The sequence below is a fragment of the Salvelinus sp. IW2-2015 genome, unplaced genomic scaffold (genome assembly GCF_002910315.2).
Source record: "Salvelinus sp. IW2-2015 unplaced genomic scaffold, ASM291031v2 Un_scaffold4226, whole genome shotgun sequence".
NCBI classification, from domain to species: Eukaryota; Metazoa; Chordata; class Actinopteri; order Salmoniformes; family Salmonidae; genus Salvelinus; species Salvelinus sp. IW2-2015.
The window spans coordinates 19,937-29,176 of record NW_019945497.1 but is presented as its reverse complement, the minus strand read 5'-3'; the positions used below and the strand labels follow the sequence as shown (position 1 = coordinate 29,176).

Sequence of the window (9,240 nt, the reverse complement as noted above, 5' to 3'; positions counted from 1 at the left end):
TAAAACACTGGTTGTGAAAACGTGCTACAAATATATCAAACTTTGCCAAAGAAATTTCTAACTCTTTTGTGAATACAACTTGAGGTATTTTTTTTATGTAAATAATCGATAAAATTGAAGACGGGGTGGTCTGTGTTCAATACAGGATTAAAACCAACTGTAGTAGCTTTCTGGTCACGCGCTTCTAACAAACAGGACACTTCGAGTGACCTCGTTCAAGATGGCCGTACTTCTTTATTACACAAAGAATAACCTCACCAGATTTCTAAAGACTGTTGACATCGTGGAGCGGGTAGGAACTGCAAGAAGGTCCCTTAGAATCTGGTTTCCCAATGAAAACTCATTGAAAAGAGAGTGACCTCAAAAAATATATCTGAATGGTTTGTCCTCGGGGTTTCGCCTGCTAAATAGTTCTGTTATACTCACAGACATGATTCAAGACAGTTTTAGAAACGTCAGAGTGTTTTCTATCCAAATCTACTAATAATACGGCATATCTTATCTTCTGGGGATGAGTAGCTGGCAGTTTAATTGGGCATGGCTTTTCATCAAAATTCCGATGCTGCCCCCTACCCAAGAGAAGTTAAAGATGTTTACAGTTAGTTATTAACAACCGCTCCTACACTCATTACTAGCTACAGTAACACTGTGTGTCAAAAACAGGTCTTCAAATAGGTGTCTTCTCTACTCTCACCCTTCCTCTCTCTTGCCTTCTCTCTACTCTGACTTCCTCCTCTACTCTGACCTTCCTCTCTCTCTGACTCTACCTCTTCTTCCTTCCTCCCTCGTACTTCACTTCTCCTCTAACTCTCCACTTCCGTCCTCTCTCTGACCTTCTCCTCTACTCGGCTTACCTCGACTTTCTCTACTCTGACCCTTCCTCCTCTACTCTGACCTTCTACCTCTTGCCTCCTCTACTTCCTCACCTTCTCTGCTTCCTTCTCTCTACCTCTGACCTTCCTTGCTCTACTCTCCCTTCCCCTTACTCTCACGTTCCTGCTCTCTCTGCTTCCTCTTACTCTACCTTCCTCCTCTACTCTGCCTTCGCTCCTCTGATCTCTGACCTTCCTCCTCTACTGACCTTCCTTTTCTACTCTGACTTCTCCTACTCCTGCCCCTCTATATTATTCTGTGTTTTCTGTCTTCTCCTCATTTCTCTCTCAATGGTTCTATCTCAGGGATAATAAAGATCCAGTTGAATTCACAAGGATCCATCCGTCCAACAGCTGTCACGGTGACATCTCTCACCTCATGGTGCCGGGTGGGACTTCCCTACATCTGGCCAATTAGGAGACCCCTCTGCACATGCACACGCCCACTCGGCCCACCCCATTGGATGCCGAGCACTGGAAGTCCCTCCATCTGGATGACAAGCCATCCTACGGTGGAAAGTTAAATTGGATTCAAATTCAGAAAACTTTATTTCCATAATAACCAACGTGTGTGGTGTCACACTATAAATAAAAAACAATCAATTGTAATGCTCAATATAAAAACATTCATGAAAATTGAGATAAGTCCTACAGATGTATTGTAGATCAGTCTTCATCTTGCTATTTCCTGTCCTGTTGCTGCCTTTGCAGGCTGTGTTGCAGTATAGCTGTATTGGTAATGAACTACACACAGCTGCTGAATCTGTTGTAACATCTTCCTGATGTTGCAGGAATCGGCCACTCAGCCTTCACCAGAACCTCACCCCAGGTTTTTCTGCAGCCATGCCAGGGTCTCTACAGCCTGTGCTGCCTCTGCCCCAGGACCCGTCTACCCAGCTGGTGGTGCTCCCACAGAGCTGCTGCCCACCCTGCCACACATCACCTGGGTGAGCCTCACTATTTTTATCAATGGGTTTTATCGCAACGTGTTTTCAATGTGTTTTTTTCATTATCTTTCTCAATGGTTTTCTCCTCTTGCATGTCACTCTACATCCTTATATAGTTACCCATTACCCCATTACTCCTTAACCCCTACCTTACCGCCTTAACATCTACCCTTAACCCCTTAACCCCTACTACCTAACCCTTACTTTACCCCTTACCCCTTACCTCTTTAACTACCCTTACCCTTAACACCTAAATTCCCTTACTCTTAACCTTACCCTTAAACTACCTTCTTAACCCTTACTTAAACCTACCCTTACCCTCTTACACCTACCTTACCCATACACCTACTACCCTTCCTCTTAACCCTTCCCTTAACCTTAACACCTACCCTTACCCTGTAAACCTACTTTACCCTTACACTACCTTTACCCCTTAAACTACCCCTTACCCTTAACACCTACCCTTACCCTAAGTACCTACCTTTACACTTAACACCTCCTTTACCTCTTAACCTACTTACCTTACACCTACCTTACCCTTAACCTTCTTTACCCCTTAACCCTCCTTTACCCCTTACACCTCACTTTACCCCTTAAACTACTTCCCTTAAACTACCTTACCCTTAACACCTACCCTTTCCCTTAACACTACCCTTACCCTTACACCTCCTTACCCTTTACCACTCCTTACCCCTTAACACTACCCTTACCCTCTAACACCTCTTTACCCTTAAACCTTACCTTAACCCCTTAACACCTTACCCTTACCCCTTAACACCTACCCTTACCCTGTAACACCTACCTTTACACTTACACGTACCCTTCCCCTTCACCTCCTTACCTTAACCTACTTTACCCTTACACCTACCCTTACCCCTTTCACCTACACCTTACCCCTTCACCTCCTTACCTTACCACCTCCTTTACCCTTACACCTTCCCTTACCCTTACACCTACCTTTCCCCTTACACTACCCTTACCCTTAACACCTACCCTTACCTACACCTACCCCTTAACACTCCTTTACCCCTTAACACTTTACCTACCCTTAACACTACCTTTACCTTAACTTACCTTACTTTCAACCTACTTCCCTTACACCTACCTTTCCCTTAACACCTACCTTTACCCCTTAACACTTCCTTCTCCTTTAAACCTACCCCTCAACGTTGAGCACTTGACCTTGGTCTTGTATTCTCTTTATTGCAGTCTGTTGTTTTCTACTGCTGGTTGTATTTTCCATCCACTAGTTTTACTGTAGCGTTTCCTTTTATCGGTTGTATTGTATATTATGTCGTCAGCTGATGAGCTTTCTGTTAACGGCAACATCCACACATATATACGCATCCACATAGAAACACACACAAGGGCATGCTGCCACACACACACACACACAGAGAAATCTCATCCCAGTTTCTGCTCACACCTGTTCTGTCCCCCGCAGGGCTGGGTCCTGGATGGGTCAGGGTGCGCTCCAAAAACATATGTACACACACACACCACACACACACACACACACACACACACACACACACACACACACACACACACACACACACACACACACACACACACACACACACACACACACACACACACACACACACACACACCACAGAGGAAGAAACTAAAGCAGTGCTCTACATCTATGCAGCAGGACCTATTCAGCAAACAGACTGTGGAATGTAATTAGCTCTCCATCCTCAGTGGTGTGTTTCCTTCCGCGCTCCGCAGGAGTTGCAGAGAGAGGGGAAGTGCATCCACGACCCTTCCGCGGGGAAGATTAGCTGAGCCGGGTTAATGTTTCAGGACAAAGGTTCCATGGTGCGTCAGGGGGCTGAGGGGGTGGAAGGAGGATCAGACTGGACATGCACTTAATGAGTGTACTGTGAAATATGTAGAGGACAAAAACAATTGAGTTGGAGAGGAGGAAGAGAAGGAGGGAGACAGGACGAGCGAGACAGAGAGAGAGAGAGCGAAGAGAGAAGAGCGAGACAGAAGAGAGAGACAGCAGAGAGAGGAGCGTGACAGAGAGAGAGAGCAGGAGAGAGGGGAGAAAGAGAGAGGGAGAGATACAGAGAAGAGAGAGAGAGAGAGAGAGAGACGAGAGAGAGAGGAGGAAGAGAAGAGAGAGAGAGAGAGAAGAGGAGAGACGAGAGAGAGAGGGGAGAGAGGGCAGAGAGAGAGAGAGAGCAGAGGAGACAGAGAGAGAGAGAGACGAGGAGAGAGAGAGAGAGAGAGAGAACCGAGAGAGGGGAGAGAGGGGAGAAGAAGCGTGGGCAGCTGAATCCCAAAGCTGAGCTCCATGTGTTCATAGTCAGTGTGCTCAGCTGCCTCTCCCAGATTCACAGTCCACACACACACACACACACACACACAGACCACACACACACACACACACACACACACACACACACACACACACACACACACACACACAGTCCACACACACGCATTCCGTCTTCTGCTTGTAAGAAGCACATCAGGGGAACGGCTGAGCTGTGCTCCTCTTGAACATGGGACTAGCATCCCTGTGGTCCACAGGCTACCATGTGGCCTGGAGAGCGGGCTGGAGTATGCTAGGCTGGATGGGTGGGTGAATTTTTAGGGAGCACTGCAGGGTCGATCGCTCCAAGGGGGCAGTCATTTGGTTACTGGTCAGTGCTCTGTCATCATCATCATCATCATGTAGTATATCATTATAGTCACAATCCAGTGTATTTCAGGACAGCTGCTATGTGAGTCCATTCTTTAGGAGGAGGAGAGAGAGGGGAGAGAGAAAAGAGGGGAAGAGAGAGTGGCGTGGGGAGTGCTGCTGTTTAGGTGACCATGTTCTCAGCATAAAGCAGCAGTCTTTGTTCAACAGGGTGTGATCGCGTCTTTGTTCAAAGAGGGATGTGATCAGCAGTTTTGTTCAATGATGTGATCAGTGTGTGTTATCTTTGTGTGTATCTGCTTTGCTTTTGGTGTGAGAGATGGCGTACTGGTGTTCCAGCATTGAGACATACAGATGTCTCATGCTGTACATGTCTGGGTTATACTTTCTGAGAGACATACATTTATGTACAGCTTAGCTGTATGTGTGTGTGTGTGTGTGTGTGTGTTGTGTGTGTGTGTGTGTGGTGTGTGTGTGTGTGTGTGTGTGTGTGTGTGTGAGTTGTGTGTGTGTGTGTGTGTGGTGTGTGTGTGTGTGTGTGCGCGTGTGTGTGTATGTGCGTTGGTGCGTGTGTGGGTGCGTGTGTGGGTGTTTGTGTGTGCGGTGTTTGTGTGTGCATGCGTGTTACCCCAGCTAGCGCATTTGTTCCTTGGATGTATGGGAACATTCGTTTTGGTTTCCCGACCATTAGTTTCCTGACCGGTAAACATTTTTAGTTGAGGTACGTTCAGAGAACGTTTTACTATGGTCCGTTTAACGTTCTCGACATAATTTATAGGTTTATTGATGTATTAAATACGTTCTGAGACTTGAAATTATTAGGTAATTGAAGTATTAAATAACATTCTGAGGACATGTTTCAGCACTGTAGTTAGTTATTGTTAACTGTTTTGAATTCATTTGATTCATTTGCTTATCATTATATGCATATTTTATAGTGGCCACCGTCAGTGAGAGTTCGAACTATGATTTTCGTTTCTCTATGGACTAGTTCACTACACCCCAGGATGGCGCTAGCATGACAGGGCTTTTATAAATTCATTACAAGATGTTCATTTTTAGTCTATTAAACAGCCCACTCAAAGGAACAAGCGATTAAGATCAGGTTGTGGCAATTAGTGGGCGCAGACACACACCTGAACACACTTAACAAGGTAGAGGATAGAGTTTTGTTGACGCTGAGAACGGAATGTATTTGTTTTTAAATACGTTCTTGTATGTCACTAATGTTTTCTTGTAATTTTTCTGGAAGTTTTTTAATATTCTGAGACATGATGATTTAAATACCTGGGAGAACCTGTAGATATATGATGCTGAGGTCTGACATTCCCACAGCAAGAACGTTGTTTCTTAACGTTTTTACAATTTGAGAACATTGCTTTATAATAGAACCATGGAGAAACCGTAGGAAACGTGATGCTGAGTACTGAATTCCCACCTAAGAAACATATGGGTCTCAGAACGTTATGTGCTAGCTGGGTCCTGCATTATTCCCAGAAAAGTTGGGGGAAGGTTGTATGCAATAACCATGACACACACTGTCACCAAGCTCTAGAAACGTGTGGTTCTCAGAACTTTATGTGCTAGCTGGACGTGTGTATGTGCACTTGTATTCACCACACATGTGCTGAATGCATTGTGTATGTGTGTTGTGTGTGTGTGTGTGTGTGTGTGTGTGTGTGTGTGTGTGTGTGTGTGTGTGTGTGTGTGTGTGTGGTGTGCTGTGTGTGTGTGTGTGTGTGTGTGTGTGTGTGTGTGTGTGTGTGTGTGTGAGAGAGTATGTGTGGGCTCCTCTGATCCACTCCTTTCTCTCTCATTAGATGTGATGGAGCAGCCTGGGCTGTGGCCCCCAGTGTACGGAGCCCGAAGGCCCTCCTCCCACATACACCCACAACACCCCGCTGTGTACTCCCGCTCGCAGTTTCTACGGCAACAGGAGCTGTACGCTCTCCAGCAGCATCAACAGCATCATCATCTGCAGCAGCAGCATCAACACCAACAGCAACAGAGTCACCAGTCACACCCCCAACCCCAACCCCATCCTCAACCCCAGCCACAGACCCAGCCACAGACCCAGCCACAGCCACAGCCTCAGCCACAGACCCAGCCACAGACCCAGCCACAGACCCAGCCTCAGACCCAGCCACAGACCCAGCCACAGACCCAGCCTCAGCAGCACCACAGGGCAGCACAGACCATGGAGCTCCAACACAGACCCAACCACACCCAGGTGGGTGGCATACTGGCCACAGATTAACATGAATACCTACATACACACAAACACAAGTACGCACGGATGCACACACATTATCATGCATATACACACACAGCCTTATTCTCATGACAACGCCAGCAGTTTTACAGTACTTCCCCACACACAAACAGCATTGGGCCACAGCATGTACAGTACAGTACCTATTCATAGCTTCATAGCCCAATATTATCCCAGGATTTGCTGACTCTCCCTCTGGAATAGTGTGGGCTCAGTATGGATGGTGATGCAAACTGCCTGGTTTGTCATTGCACACAGTAAGAGTCAATATATCCAGGTTGAATGAATGCCTGGCTCAGCTGAACACAGGTCCTACATTCCTAGGGTTGCAAAATCCCCGAACTTTCCCAGAATTCCCTGGTTTTCTAGAAACCCTGGTTGGAAGAGTCCTGGAATTCAAATCAAATCAATGTTTATTTGTCACGTGCGCCAAATACAACATTTGTAGACCTTGCTTACTTACAAGCCCTAACCAACAGTGCAATTTTTAAGTAAAAAATAGGTTTTAGGTAAACAATAGATAAGTAAAATGACAGTGAAAATATCAGTAGCGTGGCTATATACAGGTGGTACCAGTACAGAGTCAATGTGGAGGCTATATACAGGTGGTACCAGTACAGAGTCAATGTGGAGGCTATATACAGGTGGTACAGTACGAGTGGTGAGGGGGCCCGGTTAGTCGGGCTAGTTGAGTAATATGTACATGTGGTAGAGGTAAAGTGACTATGCATAGATGAATTACAACACAATAAGGAGGAAATCCATGAATCCTCCAACCAGGATTTCTGGAAAAGCAGGCATTTTAGGAAAGTTACCTGGAACCTTTCACACACAATACCAATACTGATGAACCTCTTGGTCAATCAGCAGATGCTCAAGATTTGGCGACATCATCTCGAATGTCGACACTACACTCATAGACAAAAAGATTTGGCGACATCATCTAGAATGTCGACACTACACTCATAGACAAAAAGGTGCTATCTAGAATCTTTGGCTGTCCCCATAAGAGAACCCTTTGAAGAACACTTTTTGGTTCCAGGTAGAACTCTTTTGGTTCCACGTAGAACCCTTWCCCCAGAAGGTTCTACATGGAACCCAAAAMAGTTCTACCTGGAACCAAATAGGGTTKTCCTATGGGGACAGCCGAAGAACCCTTTTGGAACCCTTTTTTCTAAGAGTGTAGGGCATGTTCTCTAGGGCTTGTCTTTGGTTATTATGGGGTGCTCCACTTTTGGCTCTCGCTCCATTCAGTCTCATTGTGGGAGTTGTGCATGGTTTACTCCAATGGATAAGGACTAGTGCTGCCAACACCAGGGTTGTGGYTTTGAGTCCTGCAATGGGCCACATCATTTAATATGTCAGTCAATGTTGACACGTTTATSCAAAGGGACTTTGAGAACTGTCAACATTGACAGAGCRACGTACAGTAAATTCCTATGTAAATGGAACATTCTGTTCACACATAAATCACCTGCTATATGTTCTATGTGGTGTTGTTTCTGTGTTTTTGTCCCTCTGTGGGTAGGTGCAGAAGAGACCTGAGGAGCCTTCAGTGGAGCTGGAGGAGCTGCTCTCTGAGCCACCAGGTTCTAAACCTTCCAAACCCTACTCCTCCTACCACAACCCCTCCTCCAACAGAAACACCCCCACCCCGGGGGCCTGCACTGCTCACCTGTCCCCCTGCTGCCAGTCCCAGTCCCCCTCCCTATGCCCCCACCCTAAGAGCACCCCATCCACCCTGCCCCGCCCTAGCCCGGCAGCCGCCGCCCTGGTCTCCGGCCATCAGTCCCGCCCCCACAGCTGCCAAAAGGACGGAGTCCCAGGACAAGAGGGAGAGGACAGCCCCGCAGGATTACCCACAATCCTGGAGCTGGTAAGGGAACTCACACTCTCCATCCACTCTGACTATGTCCCAATTATCTCTCCTTCCTCCCAAAGTGTGCACTTGTTCAATTCCCTTCACTGATTTGAAAAGCAATGACGGGTATAAGAAAAATTCGACTAGCTTATGCTTCTACAACCCAATGGTTTTACATTTGTGGGAAGAAGTGAACAGGTGCTCTCTTCAGGATATTGGAGAAATTATTGGGACGCATCCCCAAGTTACATTCCAATATTCACACCAACATTTCACTTTACACAGGCAGCCCAATTCTGATATTTTTTCCACTAATTGGTCTTTTAACCAATCACATCAGATCTTGTCACATCAGATCAGAATTGGGCTGCCTGTGTAAACGCAGCCTAAGTGATATGTTAGAACCTCTCTGAGGGACTATGATAGATATGTATGATGACAATAGACTGTTGAGGGATATGCAAGATAGTTAGAGACACACAGCTCATTCAGATGTCAGGGTTCTACACTAACAACCCTGGCCTTCAAAGTCTATCTGTGAAAACTATAAATGACTGGTAGGTCTGACACAGCAACAGAGGACATCCACTACAAATCATCGTCCAGCAACAGAGGACATAAAGTAGATAGAA

The 9,240-nt window shown here is 46.2% G+C and overlaps 1 pseudogene; it reads left to right on the top strand.

The window, feature by feature from the left end:
• LOC112077043 (BAH and coiled-coil domain-containing protein 1-like) overlaps positions 1–9,240 on the top strand; it is a 47,079-nt pseudogene that overhangs the window by 21,963 nt on the left and 15,876 nt on the right.